The following is a 17,375-nucleotide window of genomic DNA, read 5'->3' on the forward strand; positions in this document are numbered from 1 at the left end:
GACCATTATAGTAGGTATGGAGATATCTGCAACAAACCAGGTAGGTAAGGAGACAAAAAGTGAGATTTAGGTCCAGGAGCCCCTGCCATCCTTGCCTGGCCATCAGAGGTGGCAGCCCCTTCTTCCCTCCAAACACACCACAAGCACATCACAGGCTCCTTTTTAACTTAGGAATTAGCAAATCCTGTTGTACTGCAGCAAACATCAACTGTCCTCTTCCAGCAACCTACCCTCCAGGAACAAGGACGCAAAAAGGCTTTAAAGAATAACTCCAGCCCCTGCCTTGCCCACAGAGAACACCCTTTCCATAACTTCATCCCTGGCACCCAACGGAGGCAGCACCAGGTCCCTGAGGGAGCCTAAAGCAGAGCTCCGCTCACCTTTCCTCACTCCTAGAGGAGACAGTGAAACATCATTTTCTCCCGCCTGGAATTAATTCCCTCCTTTCCTTTTCCTTTGTCTCCTCCCTACTCAGGCGGTTGCTTGCATTCCCGGCTCTCGCTCAGTTTGGAGTAGGTACACATAATAATAACTTTTTAATAATAATTTAATTTATAACGCACCCTCCTGCCAAGGCACTCATGGCACTACACAAACAATTAAAGTATGCTCATAATAAATAAACAGCAATAATTAAAACATCATAAACCAGACAATGTTAGAGCCAAACCAAATGCTAAAGAGCAAAACAAAGCAGCATTTTTGGGAGGAAGGAGATCCTTGCACAATTCATCTTCCAAATCTCCTGTTGATGTTAGATTGAAATTCTCCTGCAAAGCTGTTTCCGCATCTGCAAAGATTTTGGGGGTGTCAGAATCATTACAAAAAATGGATTTTGCACTGCCATAAATTCACTGGAGTTTTGCAAGGCTGTAATAACACCACATCCCCTTTCATTTGAATAAATTCAAAACCCACTTTACTCAGGAAACCCAGTTTATGGCCCTGAGTTTGTGTTGATAGCCCTGAGTTTGGGAAAAACATTCATGTTGTTCACATTTGGTAAAACATGCCTCATTATAGCAGCTAGAATGGTTCTATAGACACATGGATGGTGCTTTAAAGATTTAATGCCAACCCCCTAAAATGAACAGCAGAGCAGCCTTCTGCTGGCCGTCAGCTCCTTGGAGCCAATGGGACTGGCTTGTCCCAGTTTACACAACTGGAACCAAAAGACCTAAGCTAACAAAAGAAGCAATCTTCCTCCAAACCAAATGAAATTCCAGCTCGTGCCAGGCAAACGCCGTGCACTGAACTCTAATGATTCAAGGAGACAGGCTCTGTCGAGGCAGAGGTGGAACTGAAACGCAGCCAGTCGGACCCTCTTCTGAAACAAGCTGGCCACCAGCCCTCAGACAATTACATCTAGGGTCCGTGCACTTGAGTGCCTCAGCTGATCTCAGTTGTTGTGGCAGCGCATGAAGGGAAAATCCTTCTCGCAAACCCAAACCACACAGGGATTTCTCCATCCTAGGGAAAAGAAAGAGCCCCAAACCAAACCAAAATACGTCAGGAAGATGAAGCTGGGGGTTTTCTTCCAGCACAGGGAACCAGGAGGACGTTTTCCATCCGATCCCTTGAGGTTTGTTCTCATGGGTTTCACTTTGAGCTTCAAATCCAAGCAGATCTTACAAATCAAAGGAACAGCAAATGAGACCATGTGGTTCTCCCACACAAAGCCATCCTTTGGCCCGGGTTCATTCAAACAGAGCCTTCAAAAGGGTTCACGAATCTTTGTGTATTGTGTCACAGCTCCCAACTTTTCAAGGCAGGTGAGAGGTCTGCAGAAACCACTACAGATTCTGGCCACAGAGAGGGTGCTTTCATTTGTTTGCATATACTCCTATCAGGATTTTCTCACTTAAAAATTACCTGAACCCCAGCCTCCTGGTTCTCTGCATAGCCATCTCCATGAATGGCCTCAAACTTTGCTCCAAGTGTGTGCTGGAATGGGACCTCTTTGTGTCTGCAGGAGAAAAGGTGCTTTCAAGGAGGAGGCCGCATTACCAGGCTTGGGGGCTGATTGTTCTTTACCTCCTCTGAATGCAACTTCTCATTTCTGCACTGAGGTTCTGATGCCTTTCACAGAGCTGGTCCTTCCTGGATGCTCTCCCCTTGCAGAGGACTTCCCAAGGATAAGGAAGGCTCGTCACGAGCTCATGCTCCCACAGCTCCCTGTGTCTGGGCAGCAAGGACCATTCATGAATCAGGATTCCTATAGTTTTCCTGAATCCACCACGCTGCATTAAAGTTGTTGAGCAAATTTACAATTTGCACTCCATGGAGGTAACTGGAAATCTGTGCTTCTGGGGCTGCTCAACGGATGTGGTAGCCCCACTTTCTTCTCCAGGAGATGTACCACCAGACAGCAGCATTTGCACTCAAACTCCACATAAGTGGTTTCTATTTCCCTTGGAGATGGAGTGCACTGGAACACAGACCAGCTCATTCAAATCTGCTCTCCCTCACGCTGGGCCACCATTCAGCTCAAAGATTCAGATTCCGGGATGAACCACGGAAAATCTGCGTTCAGTTTTCTGTATCACCTTCCTACAAGTGCTCTGTGAGACCTTGCACAGGTCAATCAGACACAAACCGTCCAAAATGTCGTACACCTCCTTCCCATTGGTTTCAAAGAGAGCCAAGCATCTGAACACCTTGGAGGATCTGGATTAGAGCTCCGTGCCTCAGTTTCCCCATGTGATTTCCTACCTTCCAGCACTGATTGGACATTAGTATGTCAGCAGCTTTTCTCCTCGGCTTCCTCATTCACTGAGCCATCAGTATTTTTAACTCAGATTTGGGCAATCAAGTGATGATGATTCTGCCCACGCCAGCATTTCACCATGGCATAAAAACCCTGGCTGGAGGCTCAGCCTGAATTCACACTCAGGGTCTTCTTCAGATGTCACGCAGGGTGCTGATTCATTTAGAAAGCCCCTTCTGAAACTGAGGTCACTTCCAAGGCTCCCCAGGTCCTCCAAGGTTGGGGTAGCTCCAGCACAGGGGCTTGGAAGGCATCAGGAACCGCTGCCGGAGAGCGCACGCTGACACTCGGGAGCAGATATGAGAAGACAGAAGTGGCAGAATTTATTTTATGACAAATCCTAAAAGGAAATTATGCAAAGTAATAAAATAAAGAAGAATTATAAATGAGGACAAGAAATGGGTGAAATATAGAATAAATTATGGGAAGGCAGCAAGGTGCAGGAGGAGAATTGAAGACAGAAGTGCTGAGTTAAAGGATAATTGTTAGAAACTGGCTGGTAGAGGAAAGGAGGAGGGCATTTGGGGAGGAGGACTGGTACAAAAGGAAGCTGGTTTTGTGCATCAGCAAAGCATCTCCCTGTTAGATGCGCCTTGGGATGGCACGGGGTAACAGCCAGTGTATGTTGTTTGGGTGCAAGACCATAAACCTAGGGACAAGGTTGCTCCGGCTTTGACCTACAGCCGGAATAAAAACCCAGAATAAAAGGACTGGGTGGCCACAGCCCAGATGATATCCCGTCCTGTGGGAGCCTTGGCCATCCTCCCCTCCTCGTTCCCTTCTCATTAGCTTTCCCCAGCCCTGCAGCACCCATTGGGGAGGGGTCTGCAAGGGAGATGCCCCCCACAAAGCCCCTACCAGAGGTTACCCATCCAGAGCCGTGCTGCTCCTGGTTTTGTCTGTGGAATCCTTTGGAGAGTTGGAGAGCCTCAGGTGCAGGATGGGAGCGAGGGAAGCCCTTGCTCCGGCCAGGGACCCTCTGTGGGTGCAGCCGATGGCAGGAGGAGCTGGTCCCAGGCCCACGGCCCCAGCTGTCAGTCTGAGCGATGAATTACATGCTATAAGAAGGTGTTGACAGGAGCAGCTGGACATCAGAGAGTGATGAAAAGGGAACAAAATTCATTCCGAGTTCAGACAGACTGGCTCGTTAGGGGCACCGGCGGCAGAGGCCACAGAAACATTGCTCCATCTCCTGGACATCCACTGAACCGGCTCCAGGAAAAGCTGGGAGCGCCCCCAAAGCCCCTTCCCCATGTGGGTGCAACCTCCCTGCCTCCATCCTGGGGTGCTCATTGCAGGTCCCCCTCAAATCCCTGCACAGCCCAGGGGCAAAACCAGTGTTGCCCAGCCTGGGGTGAGGTGTCCCCAGCCACAGCAAGGGATTCAATTTGGGTATCTTCAAAAGAAACCAAATCAAAGGACTTTTTGTCCCTCTTGTTTAAGGATGTAATTTGTATAAATTGTATGAAGAGGGATGGGGGGGGGGGGGGGAACAGGGACGGGAACATTTGGCATCAAAACAATTATGCCCATTTTAATGCAAACTAAACGGCATGCTAAAGGGGAATTGTTTCGTACATATGTACAGCAAGTGAACATTAAACCATACGGCTAATAATTAACTGGCTCCACATTACCCTTGCTGCTTTAAATACGAGGGTGCCCCCGTGCATTTTATGTATGGGGAAGTTTGAGGACGTGGAGGTCCCGCATGAGATTATTCCTAAAGCTGTGAAAATAACAAAGAGATTTTTTTCTAAGCCAAGCTACTTCTTGGCATTCAGAGAAGTTGGCAGAGAGAAAAAAGTGTGGGTCCTTCTCCCACCCCTTTCCTCCCTCTCTCCCTCCCTTCCTCCGACTCTCCTCCCTTTCCCGACTTCCACTTCTTTCTGCCGCTGGAGAAAAAGAATAGCAAATTCAGAGGAAATTTCATTGAGGTTATTCAAAGAGTTTTTCATGGATTATTTACACAAGTGCTGTTCAAACAGCCTTTGTCTGAACATCCCTTGAAATCTGCACCCAATCCTTTCAGATTCAAAGCAATAGCTCAGGGGAGACAAAGGGGAGCGGCTGACATGGGTTTCCTCTGCAAGTGAATGAGAGGTCTGGCTAAACACAGAAGGGCTTTGGCATCACAAGCTCCCTTTCAGGGTGGAAAATAAACACTAATCTGAAGCCAGGCAGCTGTACCTCTGACCAGCCTGCCCCATTCGCTGTTGTGCAAGGAGCAGGGCACAGACTGCTCACTGGAAGGGTGGCATGGTACCCTTGCCCTGCATCCCTACCCACAGCACCCTGCAGTGCTGCTGCCCAAACCGTGTGTGCCAACCCATGAAGACAGGAAGACCCAGTGTTCTGAGCTACCCTATGCCCAGATATCCAGCCAAGGGACATGTTGAACTCTCTGCTAGCCTCCTGGCTGTGATGGTGGCAGAGCTAACCTCAAATGAGAGCGGGGTGAGCTCCCACAAAGGCCATGAGTATAGAGAAACAGACTCTGAGCAGAGAAAAGAAAGAGGGATGGTGGAGGGAAAAGGATGGTGAGGCGAGGCAGGCGAAGAAGATATAGAAATATTACAAGGTGTACTCATGTTCAACACCAATTTGCAGCCCTCTTTCCATCCCGAAGCTTATGCACAGACAGCACTCCCTTCCCCAGAGGAACAGTGCTCACCTCCCTCTGACCTGGGAAACCAGGCACCACAGGCTGATGAAATGGTTGAAATGCACACAACGGGATCGATTAAAATCAAGGGAGTAAGTGAAATATGTAACAAAGGCCGAGTTCTGCCTTAAATTATACCCCTGGAAGCGACTAGCCACACAATGGGGAAGGCAGCATGTTGAAGTCCCTCCTCCTGCCATACCTGCCCATCCTCTCCACATAGGAAGGAAACACACCAGTAGGTTCATCCTTTTAGAGCTTCCACAACTTTGGTGGCCACCTCTTTTAGAGTAAAAGGTGAAAAACATCCTACACCATCATGGAGTCTCATCAAATTATCATGTTTAACTTTCCCGGAGTGATGCTGCTCGCGAGTCACCTTTAGAGCTGCAGATGTAGCCTCTCCTAGCAAGAAGATTAAAATCCCATTACTTGCTATTCATGTGTTATTTAATGATATTTTTTCCATTATGTATTTATTTATTTTTAAGTTGCTTGCTTTGAATCTCGAGTTGGTGTTTTTAATATTAAGTGTAGTTTCTAGTTTGTTTTCCTAATTGGAATGAAATAAAATTAGAATGGAATTTTTTAGCAGGTATTTTTACATTTATTAAAGGAAAGACAGGAAGCGAACCCCAGCTGATGGCCAAAGCCCATGCCAGTAGGATATCTGCACAAGATAAGAGCAAAAAAGTCAGCCTCTTTACAGTCAGGAGCAGAACAAATGACATTAAAGACAGCCCTGCAGTGTAACGAAAAGCCCTCAGACTCCAAAGTGTCCCTCACAGAAGCCAATTACCTCTCTTGCAATGATTTGGCATCCAAGTGGGGACTGCATAAACTCTGCCTTGGACCATCTCTTCTTCTTACACAGGAACCTCTCCATCCATGGTGAAGATGGGATAAAAGAAGACTTGCATGTTCCGTAAGTGTTTTGGGAAGGACATACCTTCTTGTTGGCCAGACAGCTCTGAAAGTGCAATGCCAAGACCTCATCCAACAGAGATCTCACAGCAGGGAGGAGTTTTCTTTAAGTCAACTATTTCAGGGGTTGAAAGGAAGCCTGAGAAAAATGGCTTTCATTGGTGAGATGAAGAGCCAAATGGAAGATGGAAGAAAGGGAAAGAAAGATGGAAGGGAAAGAGAGGAAAGAAGGTGGCAGCTCCAGACAGAAAACAAACGAGATAGCCATAAAGGTAGATCCAGGCAGAGGTAGAGAGTTGGAGGGACTCAAATGGGAGATCAGAGAGGAAACTGCTGCAGAATAGAGAAGACATGGTCAGGATGGGAAGGAAAAGTGATAAGAAGGGAGCAGCAGGAGGGATGATACAGTGGGAAGAGGCTTGGAGAGATGAAGGAAGCAGGGAGGGGAGGGAGGAGAAGAACAAAACTTTGCCAGACTACGATGCAGCACTCCTCCTGCATCTCTTGGATGCATTTAACAGGGGCCTGGAAGAATCTTCATTTATCAGGAATTCAATTAAGTGCAATAGTCGTTATTAATTTTATAGGAATTATTTGTACAGGAGAGCCTGGAGAGAGGAAAGGCCTCCTGGAGCCATTTCTTCTGTCAACGCCCCGGGTCAGGTAGGCACTGGCAGCGCAGTCTCACCAGTTGAGATATTAATGAGATGCCTCTAGGTGCAAATGATAGTTTAATAGGTGTTACTTAACGGGAGCGCCCCTCGCCTGCGCACGCAGCTCCTGACGAGGCTGCCTCCTTGTTAGAATAAGTAATTAGAATGTAGGAACACTCACTTTGACACTTTAATGAAGTGTCAGGCGTCATCAATTTAGTGTTTAATAAAAATAAAATTAAATATTTACTACATTTTTATAGCGTCATATTTAAAATACACGTCCCTCAAATGTGCGGTTTTTGAAATGAGGTCCTGCTGGTTCCCAAAATCAGAGGGGACCACAGCTTCTCCTTGGGTTTTGTTTTCCATGGGGAGGAGGGCTTTTGTATGCGCTCCAAACCCCAGCAGCACATGGAGGGAAGTGCTCCTGTGTGGGGTGGAGGAGAGGTTTCCTTCTCCATCTTCTGAACCTCCCTGTGCTGTCCGAACACTAAGGATGAATTGAACAGGACTACCCCAGACCACCACTGCTGATGGCAGCCACTGCTGAGGAGTGAGGGAAACACAACTTTGCTCCTATTTCATTGGTGGAATAGCCTTCCAAACCAGATACTGGAAAGAAAACAGAAGAAAATGCTGGAATTTAAAGCATGCTTTAAACCGGGAGGGAATCTGAAAGCCAAAACAGCTTAAGCAAGTTTATTCCCCTCCTGTCTCACCGTCTCAAGTTTGCCTTTCCCCAAGGTGCCTACCTGGCTGACCTGCTGTGCTGGGACCTCAGGATACAGACGACATCCTAGTGGCAAAGTGATACAGACTGACCTGTAAGATGCTCAGTGGTCCAGCAAAACAACCTCTCCCCCCACCTCTGTAAAAACAAAGGGCAAAGACATGAGAACCCAGCTGCAGTGGCAGAGCAGAGCTCTTCTGGGTTAAACACCCATGTGCATGTATATACACACCCTGTCAGCAAGCTGAGGTGCATGGAGATGCCCTGCCGAGTCTGGGCCAGTGTGTTGGAAAACAAAAGGCAGAATGAGATGCAGAAAGTCCCTCTGGTCGAGGTGCCCTGGCAACACAGGGAGGGGAGGTGATCCCCAGATAGCCCCCTGCTAACAAGGGATCCTGTCTGGGAGATGGAACAATTCAGTGCCGAAACCCTGGCAACAGTTATTGAAACGGAAGCTGCAACCCTCTTCCTCCAGGATCAGGAGCACAGCACTGATGGGATCAGGAGCATGGCACTGATGTCTGCCTTTTGGGGGGGTCCCGGCAGGGCTGCAGGCTGCGTGCACCCAGGGCAGTGCTCCTGAGGGTCTGTGAGTGCTGTTATGCTCACCTTGGAGTACCAGGAGACTTGTCCAAAGTCACCAGCCACCCAGGCCAAGGCCAAGCTCAACTCCTTGATTTATTCTAGGCTAAGCTCTTCCTCCTGGGTACAGTGCATGTTTTACCCCAGGCACCAAGCAGGGCATTACTGGGGGAGTTGGCTGGGTACCTCTTATCTCGGGGTGATTTGGTTGCATTCCCATCTCCTGAAACCTCAGCTGTCACATCTGTGTCCTCATTCAGATTAGGGCCACATCCACCCTCAAAAAGCAGATTATATCCCCCAAAACCAAGGCAAACAAACAGTACCTCCAAGTCACATCCAAACAGCTCTGCCAGGATTCAAAATGAAGATTTTAGTCCCCTGCAAACTATTTCATGGTCTATCCACACAGTATTTGTGGTTTATAGGTACACATATCCTGACGTACGCTCTGAGTGTCTCTGAGTGCTTTCCTGAGGCTGAGCCCTGGGATGCTCAGGTCTCTGAGCCGTGATGCTCAGCAAAGCACGGGCTTTGGGTTGGAGGGTGGGCAGACAGGGATGGGGAGGTCAGGGATGCGGTCAGGCATGGGGACAGGCTCCCATAGGCACCAGGCATTGTGCTGTGGAAAAGAGTGCCACGCTGTGTCTGTGCGGGGCCTTACAGCACGCAGCTCCTCGGGGAAGAGACCCGCAGCTCCAGCCATCCTCCGTGCCTGCTGCTTCCCTGTATCCTTGTGCTTCCTGCACCATCAGTAACCATGCCAGGAACTGCCAGGAGCTGTGTCCCACCGAGGAAAACACCCGTGCTGCAGTAAAGCAGGGGGAAATGTCCCCGTGCTGCCGGAGGGAGGGATGCACCCAGCGGTGATCCCTGCGGCTGCAGCAGAATTCCTGCGCTGCTGACCAAGGAGGGAGAGCTGGCAGTGACACTGAACCATGCGAAAGCCCTCCCATCAGCAGCTGCTCATCACAATAGGGCAGCAAAGGGACCTTGACTTGCATCGAATGCTCTGCCATGGACCTGGGACATTGCCTTTAGTGAGGTCTGGATGGGGGTAACACCTGGGCAGCGATCCACTTGCTTCCGCATCCTTTGAAAGCTGAAGACAAGAATGGCACGAGATCTAGCGCATAAGGCTCTGGAAAGAAAACTTGCTTTATCCCTGCTGGTAAAGCTGGGCATGACCCAAAACCAGAGTGGAAACAAGTGCAGCTGGGATCTCATGGCTGCCTGGACTCATCCCACCCAACAACAGACATTACTATGGCTAAGGGTAGGTCATGTATGTCAGGAGGAAGGGCATAGTAAACTTCTAAAGCACAGAGGGACACACCTGGAAAAGGGGCAGCTCGAGAGAAACCAGGAGCTGCTGTGAACAAGCAGCTCAGCACCAGATCCCGGTGTGCTTCTCTAGCCAAGGAATAAACAGGATCCCTGGATGTATGAATATAGGAGCTGTGTGTAAGAACAGCATCTTTCTGATCAATGATATAAGCAATAAAATGAATAATAAAATAGAGTGGCTGTGGATTAACAATAAACTCTCCTGTTGTCTCATCCTCCCCAATACAGGTGACTTCCAGCTGACATCCACTTTTACTGTGCCCTGCTTGAGGCTCCCAAAATCATGCTTAATTTCAAGATGCCTGGCTCGTGCTGTCCACACAGGCACTTGTATGAGCTGTTTCCTATTATCCCATCACACAAGGACTACCTGTGGCTTCCTTGGCTCCTAATGACGACATCCTGCCCCTACCCATGTCTGTTAGGGGCTCAGACAGCCCTGTTCCACCAGCAACATGTCACCCAGCAGCAGGTGAGGCCCCAAACACCTTCCGCAGAGCTCACAGAGAAGTCTGAGAGAGGAGAAGCACCTGGGGGATAGCTTGGAGCTGAATCTGATTTCCTGCTCCACCAAAGGCTTCCTGTGAAGCCTCAGAGCAGGTAGCAACACCCAGAGCCTCTAAGGAAACCAGAGCCTCTAAGGAAACCGGACCTGCAAACAAGCCCATACTAAACCCTCATTCCCCACTAGTGGAGTGAGACTCACAGCACACCCGTGTTGCAGGACCCAGCCAAAATACAACCCCCTGAACCATCTACAAGGCGTTGCTGTGATGCGGAAGCAAAAGGAGGACTAAAGAAGCCCGGTGTGGTGGCAAAGGAGGGCTGTGGATTTACACCAGCCGTGGGCAGATGACCGTGAGGGCTCAGCTCTTAGCCCCATGCAGGGGAGAGGTGTTATCTCGGAGAGGAGCTCTGCGCCAGAACAGTTCATCTGCTGCCCACACTTGATTCACAAACTAACACCACGTCATTTGTCACCGAGAAAAGCCCCCGGCTCTTGAATGGGTAATGCTGGCAGCCAGCATCAATGTTTTCACAGGCAAATTCATACACTGACCTCCTCGGTGAAACACACAGCAAATGCCTGGAGTCTGGTTTACATCTGCCATGGGATCCTGTTACATTCAGAACAACCCCTGTCAACGCTGAATCTGTAACAATCAATAAAGAGGGAGAGTTTGTTTGTTCGTTTGGGGTTTTTAGATGTTTTCTCCTTCCTAATTGTGTTATTTTGCTATGCCAAGTTTTGCAAGTTTTGCAATATCCTCCCCCCTCCCCTTCTTGTTTTCTTTTAGGACAAGCTGTCATCTTTTCACATCCTTTCACCAGGCCATTGCAAATGTAAAACTGTAAATTGCAGGATTGTGCAAATAGCACTAATAGCATTTGCATAAAAATTGGTTGCAAAGAGCAATTAGCACTTCATTAATAATCAATGAAGGGCCAATTTACACATTGCCCAAAAGCAAATTGTAAATTCAATTTTGTCTATAATTGAGCATTTGGTGCTGGGCAACTGTACAATGGTGCCAGAAGAGACCTGCACAGCACTTTTGGAGTCAAACCTCCAGTGAGCTCAGGTTTTAAGTGAACCCAATATGGCTCTCTCACAGGCCATGCCAGCACCTCCTTCACAATGGAAGGAGGTACACTTGCTTCAGAGAAAACATACGAATGTCTGCCTGCTACCAGCCTTGCTCAGATACAACCCTATTCCCGAGAACATGGATACTGCTTATATGGCAGAGGTCTCTATCCTGTCCCAGCATTCCTTGCTGTGATGCTGGGGAAAAGCGGAAATGCACAAAGGACATCAGAGAAGAGATATCATCACTTCTGTACTTGGCCCTGAGCATCCTCCCATTGCAGTATCTGCTAGTGCTCTACAAGTGACACCAGAGCTCTTTCCTTTACCTCCAGTTAAAGGTCTCACATAAGCCATGTGGGTTAAGTAATCTGACTAATTCAATCCACCCCGTCTCCCCTTTGTCACCTCCATCCACCTGTGACCTTCCTTAGATATCCCAATCCGTACGCAGTCACTAGAGTCAGAGAAAACAAACAGCCTTGCTTTATCTCTTTTATTTCAGCGTCACTGAAGGCTTCCTGGATCCTGATTTGGACATTAGGTGACGCATTCCTTAGGCTTCCCCTCTAGATGAACGGTGACATCCAGCAAACCAGGGCAGCTTAACCATGGCAACAACTTTCCAAGCCCCAAATTCTCCACTATCTCATCCTCCACTTAAAAGGCAGAGCCAGCTCCCTTTCATGAGCAGAGTCTGACTCTAAACCACTTGACATCTGAAGTTTCCTTATCACATTTTGCGTGGATCTCATGAATCTGGTGAAAAGCCAGACGATCATTTAGCAGGGGTTGGTCGCTTTATCTATTTTCCATAATAATTTGAATATTATTACAATGGCACCTTTCATCTGGGGATATACATGCACTTTACATATGTTACATTAATTTCACCGATGAGCTGGGGAAGCACTCTTTATCCCTATTGTGCACATGAGGAAATGGAAGCACAGAGATGATATACCGCTTGCCCAGTATCACACAGGAAGTTTCTGACAGAGCCAGGAATAGAAATCACATCTCCCGTGTCTTATGCAGAGAATATCTTTATGTCCCTGCCCGGTAAATGAGCCCTTAATCCAGACTGAGACACCCACACAGGACCCAGTTAGCTAGGAGTGGCACAGACACCCAGCAACGGCAGTGCCTTGGCTCTGGAAGGAGACTTGGCTGATCCAAGATTCCCCCCACGGTGAAGGTTGGAAGTTCTGCTGCAAGCAGCAGCCTTGGGGGCTCAAAGGGAGGGAGAGCTGGCTCCGCGAGCGGTTTCCATCTGAAGTGGATGTTATTAGCTGGTGTAAGCAGATCCCCGACGTGGGACACCCAAGACTTCTCAGTTTTCACCCAGCAACGTCCCTGCTCCCTTTCTCCTGCCTGTTCAATCCACCTTTACCAAGAGATTGAATTTACAATGGACTCGAACACATTTAAATCCATTTATTGCAAAATTACTTTTCAATAATTACATCACTGTGCTGACTGTGTTGCATAATGAAATTAGCATGAGAGATATTAGAAAGAATATAAAATTATAAGAAATATTGAAATACCTCTTTCCCCGTCTGCCTTAGCGCAGCCCATAGCTTAACTGGAAAACGAGCACTGCTCCTGGATGGGATTTAAATGCATCAAGTGTAATTTTATAATGTCTTTTATATAAATTAATTATAATGGTTATTGCTTCTTTACATTATTAGATTGAAATTTGCCTCCACTTCAGTGCATTAAAAGAAAGCTGCACCCATTTTGCTCAGCAATGCCCTGAAAGTTCTCATGGCATGGAGCCATCCTCCCCATGCTGAAACCACCGACACATCTGAAGTTAGAAGCTTTGGTCTTGTGTTTGTATTGCAGTGACCACCATGGGTCCCAAACTCTCAACTAGACCTTTGCGAGCAGGTTCTGGGGTCCCCATGGATATCTTTGGCTGTGATGGGACATTGTACCCCTTCCAAAGGCTACTTTTCTGGTTCATCTCTGCAGCAATAGGGATACTCAATCTGGTTTAAGCAATCCCATCCAGATTTTGTACCTGCAGAGAACGAGAAGTGATAAAATGCATTGCAAAATCCATGTGGTGATGCAGGTGAAGCGTTTAAGTCTGAGCCCATCAGCTAACCATGGGCTGTTGTGGGAGCAACTGTAGAAGAGCTAAGGCCATCCAGCTCTTCTTAAAAAGAGAGGTGAGGCACTATGCAGTGCTAACAGGGAGGCCCATTTTGTGTACCCCCACTTTTACAAGCACAAGAGTTTTCCCTTCTAATAGCTGGGCTATTGCACTAAAAACCAGTATGGAAAAGAAGGCATCGAGCTATCGGGTAGTTAACTAACCACTTGCTACGCTGGACAAACCACAGTCGTGCAAAGCAAAATGAAGACACAGTGATATGCTTTTACTGCCGCTTAATCCTCTATAGAAGTCTACTAATATTCAATTTGTGACATTATTTGCACATTGAATTAATCCAGAAACTAACGGGCTAATGAGTTATGGAAAGTAGCATGTGGCTTAATTGTAACAACAAGGGCCTGCTGGACTGTGTTTGGTCTGGAGAGCCCGGTCAAAGATACCATTTTCCATGCACCAATACACACCAGATGGGCAGGGGAGCACCAAACCAAACAATTCAATCAATCTTGAAGACTGTTCTTTTAAATGCCCGAAGTTTTCCTTGTTTCATGCATGCTCCTCATGAAACCACATTAAGCATAGCACAGAAAAGCCAGGATGACCAAGGGGAACAAAAAATAACCTCCAGAATTATTTTCCATGAGAACAGTTGCACAATTTCCTTACAGAAAGCCAACAGGTCTTCCAGGGGAGCTGCTGGGAACAAGCAAAGAGTTCTCCAAGAGGGAGAACTGAAGGGATGAAAAGGACAGTAGGTATTTTCAGCATATGATGCCACCAGCCCTAGGCAAGAGCTGCTGTTTTGCTCAGGGTACTTAACCCTCAGCACAGGACCTGCAGCAGGACCCCAGCCTTGGTCCACTACTCTCTGAGTAAGAATTAGGACTTAAAAGTCAGGCTACAAATAAGGAACTGTCATAAAACCTCCTCCCTCCTCAAGCCCTCTTCCCAACCAGCTCTGCAGCCAAATATCTCTCCACCATCTCACATCTTTCTGACACGCAGCGATAGCTGGTTGTCCCAGAGCAGTCCCAGCTTCCAGCTGGGAACACTGAGCACTGTCCCATTTCTGTCTATACACACACATGGGTTTTGGGCCACATCATCTGAAAGAGGAGGCTGTAATCAGTAATGAAGCTGACGGAAAGTACGAGGAGTAAAAAGAGAGGACTTCATCTCACCTGGCAGCACTGCTCCCTGCCTGCTCAGCTGCCATTTCAGAGGAATGAAAGGTCTTCCCAAAGCCTTTTACTGAGAAGAAAAGCCAGGGAGAACCTCATCTCTATGGTCCTGTAGATCCTGCCCCTTCACAAAGTCCCTGTGTGGCAGAAACCCAACCATTTCTATTATGTTCATGGTGCTGAAAGCTGACCTCGAAGATCTTCTCCAAATCTGACCTAGGCAGGAAAACAAACAAGTGAAGTTGTATATCCAGCCTACCCAAACACCTCCTCTGCCCTGCCTGAGCTCTGCTAACGGTCAATCCAGGCCAGCAGCTCCTGCATTTCTTTTCCCCCTGTTGCTTCCACCAGCTCCTGAAACAAAAGCAAGATGGAGCTGCTGGTGAAGAGGTTTGGAGCCCCTCATCTCAGATAGAGCCAGGCCAGGTCCCAAGCCTGGGAGTCTGCACCTTCTAATAGAAAAAGTGAATAAATCTAAGCAGCACTTAATTTATTGATGAAGTAAGAAAGACTGTTTAATGTGGAAAACATAAGCAAGATCAATAGCAGAGAGCACAAATAACTAATGCTATTGACACATAAGTATTTTAAGCCTAATTGCAGGCATATGCACTTTCTAAGGGTATCTCACCTTCTAATAGCACCCTTGAGATTATGGGGTTAATTGATGCAGCTGTTTACTCCTGGCTCACGTGGCCCAGGATTGGGATTCCCTGGAGGATGCTATTAAACTAAAGTGTTTAATGAAGTGCTAAAGAGTGGAGTTTCTAATATTCTTCCCTTGAATGAAACTGAATAGAAATCTGAGCAAACTCCTCTTCTCCAGGTGGAAACTGCAGCTCAGCACTGGAGTAAATTGCCTTGTGCTCCTCATAGGGAGAGCCTTGTGGTGCAGGGGAGAAAGATTTGCTGGCTTTACTTTATTAGACTGAGGATGTGGGGATACTCTTGGGTTTTTTAACTCTTAAACCACGGGCAGGAGAAGAAACCTGCAAACATGCTCCATTTTAGCATTGCTGTTGGGCAAGGAGTCCCAGGAAGCCAATGCAATTCACTTCTGTGGCTTTTCAGACTGACTGCATTCAGTATGATACTGTGCTCCCCTCTTTTGGGGTGGGCTGAAAGGAGGGTTTGATCTCTGGTTGGGAAGGAGAACAGATAACAGCACCAGTGGTGCCACCAGCCTGAGTGTTTTAGCTTGATGGCAAACCAGGACTGACAGAAAAGGGGCTCTTAAAACCAGTCTTCTTATATAATTTGGCCCCAGTCTGGTTTGGCACCTTTGAAAACCAGGCAGATACTTACACGACGCATGTTTCCAAGACCAACAACCCCGGTGAAAGCGCACAGCCTTCCCCTTCCCATCCTACAGTGCATAACACAAAGCTCAACTCCCTGAATCTCTGTAACGAGAACGTCTTGGCTCTCTTTCGTCTCCATCCACCACCACAAGCTTCTCCCAAGAGAGGTTTGAGCCAAGGAACAAACGCAATGATGGGCATTTCACCTCTGCAACCCCTCACCACCACCCAGACCCTGACTTGGAGCCTCTTCTCCGGCAGTCAAACCCTCCTGCCTACAATCTTCCCCAGCCTCTCACTCTCAGCAAGGCTTGTAATAGCCGTGAGGAAGAAATTGCTTTCTCCATTTGGCCTTTCAAGCCTGAGAGGGCACACAGACAATGAATCTGATGAGGACAGGGATGTCCCCGGAGCAAGAAGCACAGGGCTGGCCTGCCCGGGGTCAGGGAGCAGGGCACACACTGATCTCAGAGCCTTCAAGGTCCACCCATGGAATCAGATGCAGTGCACAGATCCTTTAAAATCATCCTCTCCCTCCACAGCAGCCTTCCTATTGCAACTTGAGAACTTCTTCTCTTTTAAAATCAATTAGTTTGAATCCATTTTAAAAAAGCCTTTCTGCAGGATAGCTATTCCCAGTGAAAATGCTCCTTCTATTGCCTCCATCCACATTGCATCTCCCTAGAGAGGGGAAAAGGGATGGTGGGAAGAGAACATTATGTTTGTAGGCCAGATAATGTTACTATCTCTATTGAAAATGCTTCCACAGACAAGCATGCTGACTGGCGCATCCAGTATGCGGTTGGAAGTGTGCTGAGTTAACTAGATTGGTGGTTTCAATGTGTTGCCTACAGACTCCAGAGGGACCCATCAGGGGTTGTGGAAGGTAACTGAGAAAAGCTGGTTTGCTGTCAGTCAGCACAGATTTCAAGTACATGGAGGGGTCTGCACGTGCACTGTCAAAACCTGGGGGTTCTGTGAACCCAGAAAGGATAAAACCATGGATGAAGTGGTTTTCTGGGGGCTATTTCTCCTGTTTCTATCCCACTTATCACAGGGAATGTGGAACAGAAAGAGGCTGTGTCTTCTGCACCTGGATGGGGTTATCTACGTGAGAAAACCATGATCAACCTCCAAACATACCTGTGTCTGCTCTCCCTTCCCCTCATGTCTGGGACTTCCATAGGTTTGGGAAGAAGTTGCCTGGAACTAGAGGAGGGAGGAGCTTCCTGCTATGGCAGCACGGTCACACTCAGGCTCCCGGCTCTGCACTGTGCTGACCAGGGGCTTCTGGGCAAATGTGGGGGAAACAGGGAAATCATAATGAGAACAGTGAAAACCCAAAGGGTTGGAGAGCTCGGCTGTGTGCTCAGGGCTGTGCCTTGAAGAGGTGGGCATTGGAGGGGCTGAACAGAAAGGGAAGGGTCCCTGTCCAGCGTTTCCCCACCTGCTCCTCAAGCATTGCTTCTCCTTTTAGTAAATATCTCTAACACCAGGACTCCC

At 47.9% G+C, this 17,375-nt stretch overlaps 1 long non-coding RNA gene across 6 annotated transcripts in view; it reads right to left on the bottom strand.

Annotated features, from left to right (window-relative positions):
• LOC136016809 (uncharacterized) overlaps nt 1-17,169 on the bottom strand; it is a 37,755-nt gene extending 20,586 nt beyond the window's left edge. For 3 of the 6 annotated variants that reach the window (XR_010613708.1, XR_010613707.1, XR_010613710.1), the window contains exons 1-3: nt 17,016-17,169; nt 12,810-14,787; nt 10,732-10,825 (exon numbers count right to left, since the gene is read on the bottom strand). This is a non-coding gene — a long non-coding RNA (uncharacterized LOC136016809). The remainder of the gene's footprint in view (nt 1-10,731; nt 10,826-12,809; nt 14,788-17,015) is intronic. The other 3 variants (XR_010613712.1, XR_010613711.1, XR_010613709.1) reach the window with 3 other exon arrangements.
• Nucleotides 17,170-17,375: the final 206 nt, after the last annotated feature.

The sequence above is a fragment of the Lathamus discolor genome, chromosome 6, assembly GCF_037157495.1.
Source record: "Lathamus discolor isolate bLatDis1 chromosome 6, bLatDis1.hap1, whole genome shotgun sequence".
In the NCBI taxonomy this organism is placed as follows: Eukaryota; Metazoa; Chordata; class Aves; order Psittaciformes; family Psittacidae; genus Lathamus; species Lathamus discolor.